Source organism: Scylla paramamosain, chromosome 1 (genome assembly GCF_035594125.1).
Source record: "Scylla paramamosain isolate STU-SP2022 chromosome 1, ASM3559412v1, whole genome shotgun sequence".
NCBI lineage: Eukaryota > Metazoa > Arthropoda > Malacostraca > Decapoda > Portunidae > Scylla > Scylla paramamosain.
In genome coordinates this window covers 38,117,693-38,125,192 of record NC_087151.1, presented here as the reverse complement: position 1 = coordinate 38,125,192, position 7,500 = coordinate 38,117,693, and the positions used below count along the sequence as shown (strand labels likewise).

Below are 7,500 nucleotides of genomic sequence, written 5' to 3'. Positions count from 1 at the left end.
CGTGGGGTGGGAGGAGGATGCTGGCGATGGATCTGTCTGGCAAGAGAAAGAGAGGAAGGTCCTAGGAGAATGTTTATAGATGCAGTGAAAAAAAGACATGCTTGTAGTGGGCGTGACTGAGGAGGGCACAGACGACCAAGCGCGTTGGAGAAGATTGATCTGCTGTCGGGAGTCAGTTACCAGCTGAAAGAGGTCAGTATTTGCATCGCTTCCTCCCTATCATCAATAAAACTTTTGAATACATAGCTCAGTTTGACTTTTCAACCTATGAATTCCACTCAGTGGCTTAGAGAAATAATTGTAACAACATTTCTGTAACTTAAATACCCTGAATATTTTTTGAGCCTTTCCTTTACGTACTCTCTACTGTGCAGTGAGCAGCTATCAAGCGTTTTCTCTACATTTTATATATTTTCAGGCCCTCGGCAAGTTTCCTTCCAGGCAGATGAAGACGCACACGAGCGTAGTGGGGAGGGGAGGATGGGAAAAAGAGAGAGAGAGAGAGAGAGAGAGAGAGAGAGAGAGAGAGAGAGAGAGAGAGAGAGAGAGAGAGAGAGAGAGAGAGAGAGGAGGGCTTGAAAACAATATCATGTAACGTGCGTCATAAGTTGCCTAGAAATTAAAATAACAAGAAATATATAAAAAAAAAATTTCTCACACGTGTCATAACGGTGAAGATAAAATGCAAATAAACACGAAGAAATAAAAAAAAAACATGAAATCATACAGAGCAAAGAAAACATCAAAGGCAAAACTCAAGAAAAAGCAAGATAGAAAAGCTTCTGAAAACTACACAGTTTTTAAAAAGAAGATATACACTAGATAGTTTAAAACCATCAAAAAATCATGGCATACAAGTTAAAATAAAATTCATATAAACAGTTCCTCTTCCGGGAATATAAATTGCACGTTTGTCGAACACATAAGGCCATGTTTTGTTAGGACTGGCCGGGAGAGAGAGAGAGAGAGAGAGAGAGAGAGAGAGAGAGAGAGAGAGAGAGAGAGAGAGAGAGGCAGAAAGAAAGGCATTTGTAGAGCCTCTCCACTCCCTTGTTTTCACTCTTCTATCCTCTCTCTACCCCTTCCACTCTCATTCTGTTTCCATCCCTACGCTCCATTCTCTCCCTTCTCTCTGGCCCGCTCCCTCATCTTCAGCCGCCTTTCTCGGATCCTGTACGAACAACAAAGGTCTTCCTGGTACGTCCCTTAATAGTGGAGGATTCTGATTCTGGTATACGTATGTGTGTGTGTGTGTGTGTGTGTGTGTGTGTGTGTGTGTGTGAGAGAGAGAGAGAGAGAGAGAGAGAGAGCATGTGTATATACCTTGCAACATATCACCATCTATCGTCATACAATTTTTCACTTGCAAAGTTTACGTAAGGAACCCTCGCTACACACACCACTCACCACATCACACCACCAGTAACGCAACCCGGAACAGCTCGACAGAATTAGGTGTGCCTTTGGAATTAGCGCGCAGGACGGCAGGGGAGTCTTCGTAAATCCTAATTGAGTAGTCAATCTTGCTAATGAAACCATTGGAGGATCTCTTTATCTTAACGTGGTTTGTGATGGATTAAGACCGACTACGAGAGAGCGAGGGGACGATGGCGGAAGTGATCTGAGCCTGGCAGGGTGAGAGAGAGAGAGAGAGAGAGAGAGAGAGAGAGAGAGAGAGAGAGAGAGAGAGAGAGAGAGAGAGAGAGAGAGAGAGAGAGAGAGAGAGAGAGAGATTAGAAAGATAACCTCACGTGTAATCATCGTTTCATTTTAATTTCATCTCATTAATTTTACAATGAAGAGCCATGAGAGAGAGAGAGAGAGAGAGAGAGAGAGAGAGAGAGAGAGAGAGAGAGAGAGAGAGAGAGAGAGAGAGATTAGAAAGATAACTTCACATTTAATCATTCGTTCGTCTCAACAGAGATTGGAAAGATAGCTTCACATTTAATCATTTGTTCGTCTCAATTCTACCTGATCCCCTATGCAGTAGAGGAGACGTTAATCACGATCTGATCTTGTGTCGATTCATAAAAGAGTCGCAGGAAACAGGAAGCCACGTGTCCTCTCCTCAGACATTCCAGGAACAGGACATACGAACTGCCACACGATAAAGCATGATGTGGAAAGACATCATGTGCTCTCTGTGAAATTCCTATGAAAGTGAAACAGGTCCACACTATAACGATTTTTTCTTAGTCGTATCTGCATCCACAGTTGCACAGGATGAAATCCTTACGTGAAGCCAGATATCACTGATTCTGTGTAAAATTTCTATTAAAAAATCGAGACAGCAGGCAGCAGTGATGAAGCATTGCAATTCATAACTTTTGGATTTTTTTTTCGCTTCCCTTCGTTGCGTCTGCATCCACTTTCCTTCCTGATATTGAATTTAAGCTTCTATTACTTGGAAATTATCGGGTATTTGCTAATTTCAAGTTTTTCTCTTCTTTTTATGGCGTAAATACGATGAGAGGTCTTGTAATTGATGAAACTGAACGATTGTAAAACGGTAATCTTTTGCGTAAGAAGTATATGTGGAAGTGCAATGTACGATTTATATATATTTAGCACCACAATGTAGATTACTTTGAGGGAAATATTGTGGAGAATGAATACATGGAATTTTGAGATACGTGTTGCGTTTCTCATGTGTTTTGAGAAAAGGCGAACAAGCAAAATAGAGAAAAAATGAGCAACCCAACACACTAACTTCCGTTTCTCTGCATTTCTTTTCAGAACCTCAACACAAGGAGAAAGTCAAGAGTGGAAAATATGTTTATAGTCTTTATCTTCACATTTAGTCTGCAATTCCTAGCGAGAATGAGATTTCCATGACGTATTTTGTTTATTTTATACAACATTATTTGTTCATGAATAAGAGACTGACTGGTATATTTTTAAGGTCGCCTCAAAAAACATAATTATCATTAGGATCTGCCCAGTATTATATAGGAGCAGTCTTGTTAGTAGCAGTAGTAGAAATAGTAGTAATAGTAGTAGTAGTAGTAGTACTAGTAGTAGTAGTAGTAGTAGTAGTAGTAGTAGTAGTAGTAGTAGTAAAGAACTAGGAACTGTACAATTATAAAAAGATATTGTGTGTGTGTGTGTGTGTGTGTGTGTGTGTGCGTATGCGTGTGTTTTTCCTTTTGCGTGTGTATTTTTACGTGCGCCACGTTTTAATGCCGCCACACAATACCTGTTTTCTCTTCAGGAATGTCAAAACACAAACAGAGGCGAGGCGGGCCCTGGAGAGTCGTGGTGAAGTCGCCGCCCCACTCAGCCTGATGGGAGCTGGCCGGCCTCAGGAACCTCCCGCCACGAACTCCACCACTAAAGGTCACTGCATGTAAGAAACTCCCGTGAAAATCGACCTAAGGCATTGATCGGATGGAAATTGAGAGTAAATACCCACCTCTGACTGACCGCGGCTTGAAAAGGGATAAAAGGAACGGACGTTGGAAGGAAAAATATGAAGCCTGACGCACTGTGTTGATTTAGGCGTGTTTTTCATGACGTATTTGTCCAAGAGAGCTGACAGTTCCGCCCCAAATACAGTCCTCTCTTGTCCTCACTCCCTCTCTTCCTGTCTCCTTCGTACCCTGTTTCTCCCTGCTTGAAGTCCATTGCCTCCTCTCTGTACCACTGTAGGTCGCCCCTCTATCAGCGGCACTCTAACCTCCTCTAATCTATGTACCCTTAACTCTCCCTTTCTGCCAGCACGTGGTGTCGTGACCTTACACATTAGGGAAGACTTTTCGATGTCTAAAAAGCGTGCTCCAGTGGCATACTTGTGTGTGTGTGTGTGTGTGTGTGTGTGTGTGTGTGTGTGTGTGTGTGTGTGTGTGTGTGTGTGTGTGTGTGTGTGTGTGTGTGTGTGTGTGTGTGTGTTTCCTTTTGCGTGTGAGGCTTTACAGAAGACATAATATTTTTCATTTCTTTTTTCTTTGTAGTGTCTAACCAGTCTCTCTCTCTCTCTCTCTCTCTCTCTCTCTCTCTCTCTCTCTCTCTCTCTCTCTCTCTCTCTCTCTCTCTCTCTCTCTCTCTCTCTCTCTCTCTCTCTCTCTCTCTCTCTCTAAGGAGGCTCTGTGTCGTGAGCACTATCCGTATGTATCCCAGAATCTTCCTCATCAACCTTCCTGAAGATCCCTTCCTTCTCTTCCTCTGCTCTTCATTTTTCTTACCTGCAATTTCTCCTCCTCCTCCTCCTCCTCCTCGTCCTCCACCTCCTCCTCCTCCTCCACTCGTCCTTTCTTTTCTCTACATTTTTTCCTTTTTCTGCTCTCTTTTTCCTCCTCCTCATCACTATTTCTACCCTCCCATCCTCCTCCTTCTCCATCTCCTGCAGTTTCTCGATTTTTTCGTTTTCCTTCTGTAAGTTTTTTGTCTTTTTCTCTTTTTATCTTGACGCTTCATTCGTCTTGGCAGCCAGAGAGAGAGAGAGAGAGAGACAGAGAGAGAGAGAGAGAGAGAGAGAGAGAGAGGGTGGAGGTTGGGGGACAGGGCACTGCACTACTGCTACCACTACATTATATCCTTAATCCCAAAGTTATAGCGTGCATACTCGTAAAGAAACAAATGAGGCCAAGGGACGCAAAGTCGATGCAGAAAGCAAGGAGAAAATTAATGTCTTGTGTTTGAAATATTTGCGAAACAAACTCAGAGAAAGACTTACAGACTAGGGAAAGAGGGAAGGGTGAAGTACACAAGACGCTGAATAGATGCAGTATGGCTGAACCACAAGTGCTTTAAGAAGACGAGGGACGGAAAGACTCTTGGATATATAATTAAAAGGAAGTCATAGAAAAAAGAGCAAAGAAGTCATATAAATATGCGTTTGGTGTGATAAATACAATAAAAACAGGAGCAGAAAATACAATTCTACGACAAGGAAGACATGTGAACCAGCATAGGCGTGTCAAGCTTTCCTGTACAAATGATACGAGAAGAAATAATAGCGTGCATGTTTTCCAAGTAAATCCAGTGAATTTCAAGGTTTACTGTAAAAAAAGAATATTCATGACAGAGTAAGAGTATTTAGCTAAGAAGAGGAAGAAGAAGTAATATATGATAAAAAAAGAAGAACCAAGGAAGAAAGTAAAAAAGTTTAGCGAGAATGAAGAAATGCAAGCTAACATATATGCATATTGTGTGTCAATCTTTCGTGACACACACACACACACACACACACACACACACACACACACACACACACACACACACACACACACACACACACACACACACACACACACACACACACACACACACACACACACACACACACACACACACACACACACACACACACACACACACTCACTCACGTACACGAACAAAAAAAAACAAATGCGAAAAAAGATGTTAATATAAACGATGATAAAGTTTGTGAATTTCAGACCTTAGTACAGGAAAAAAAGAAAAACTTACCCCTGACTAAGAAATTCAACGAAAAAAAAAAAAAAAGACTCGAGCATGTGCACTACAATATACACCCAAATTTGTCTCCCTCGTATGAAAAGTGTGACAAAAATTTGGCGGTTTTATGACGAAGCTGACGACTTTATGGGAGTAACGTGACACTTTTCGTGAACTTTGTGTGACGAATGTGACACTTTCAACCTTGGCCAGGAAGAACACACACGCAGCTCGTCACGTAAACCAGGAGTAGGTAAGAATCACGTGAACCTCCGCACCACGAACTCCAACACTCTTTTTCCTCTCTCTCATTTCCGATATAATGAACACCGCGAACAGCATCTCTTTTTCTTTATATTTTTTTAAATCTTATGAGTAACTAATGCGCGAGTCACAATGCCATGAACATCACTATTTATTTTCATTTATCTAAGAAACACGTGAACCATATCACCACAAACACTATGATTTTGTCTTTCATTTTTACTATACGAAGAACACCATTAACATCATCACTTGGAGGTTTCACTGCAGAAGAGTAAGTAGAGAAAATCAAACTAGAGCGGATATAAACCTGAACTACCAAATTGTTATTACCTCTATGAGAGTTAAGGGGATCAGTCAGTCAAAACATGGGTGATAATCAAGGAGATATGAGAAGGATAATTTTGGGATGATTTTTTTGGTAGGAGCTGTGATATATGAATGCAACATACCTGATCCCTAACGTAACTTAACGTTCATATGACATAAAATAACACAGCATAATATAACTGGAATGAAATATATACTAATAATATTTAGAAATCATACAGAATGGGAATGATAATGGCTAGAGAGAGAGAGAGAGAGAGAGGAGAGAGAGAGAGAGAGGAGAGAGAGAGAGAGAGAGAGAGAGACTATATATATTCAACTCATAAAGCTTCACCAACACCATTATTTTTTTTTTTAAAGGAGGATTCTTCATAAACCTTTACCATGAAAAGTCTGTATTGCGATCCCTTAATTAGAACTCACTTTTATTATTACACAGACACAAAACACATGAAAGGAATTATCCAGCACCTCAAAAATAGAGTAAAAGAAAAGGAAATGCAATAGACTCGCACATAGCGCATATTGCTTCCACCATTTATCTTAGAATTGTGTGTGTGTGTGTGTGTGTGTGTGTGTGTGTGTGTGTGTGTGTGTGTGGAGAGGGATTCTTCATTGACGAACATAACGAGGAAACATTGCGAGAAACTTTTCCCCCCGTGGCGTGGCTGGCGCAAGGGACGCACACACACACACACAAAAAAAAAAAAAAAAAAATGCTGTGTCATATATAATCATTGTCAACAAAAAAGTAGCACGCTTGGTTAGCATAAAAGAGACATAAACACGCGCTCATTTCATGCCTTGTGTGTGTGTGTGTGTGTGTGTGTGTGTGTGTGTGTGTGTTTTGAAAAAAATGGCCCTAATTATACAGAACTTTTGAATTGACTCCTACATATTATTTTTCTCTCTCTCTCTCTCTCTCTCTCTCTCTCTCTCTCTCTCTCCCTCTCTCTCTCTCTCTCTCTCACTCTCTCTCTCTCTCTCTCTCTCTCTCTCTCTCTCTCTCTCTCTCTCTCTCATCTTACAGACGAGGTTTCCCTGGGTCTAATTAAGCAAAACTGCCCCACTATCTTCTCATTACACCGAGACGACGTTCCTTATTAAGAGGAATGTTACTGCCTTTTCTTAAGTAATAACTGCTGTGGTGTGTGTTATCAGTGTGTGTGTGTTGGTGGTGGGGTGACGTCAGTAGGAGACATAAATTATGCTCCACCACACACACACACACACACACACACACACACACACACACACACACATTTATGGTAGGCGTCGATAAGCAACACCTCCCAACAGTTCCTTCTCTCCTGTTAACGTTATTTGCCTCCACTGATGATATTTGCGGTGGGAATGCTGCTAGGAATGTAGATTGTGTTGTCCCACTGGACGCCCCAACCACCACCACCACCACCACCTCCATTAATACGCCAAACTATTTTTTTTTTTTTGCCCGATTGTCTTTTACTTTCTTCTTCTATTTGGATTTCA

The 7,500-nt window shown here is 41.4% G+C and overlaps 1 protein-coding gene across 1 annotated transcript in view; it reads left to right on the top strand.

The window, feature by feature from the left end:
* Nucleotides 1–6,152, top strand: part of LOC135105136 (uncharacterized) — a 405,375-nt gene extending 399,223 nt beyond the window's left edge. Inside the window, exon 10 of the transcript XR_010270726.1 lies at nt 3,212–6,152. The gene's annotated coding sequence lies outside the window, so the exon portion shown is untranslated. The remainder of the gene's footprint in view (nt 1–3,211) is intronic.
* Nucleotides 6,153–7,500: the final 1,348 nt, after the last annotated feature.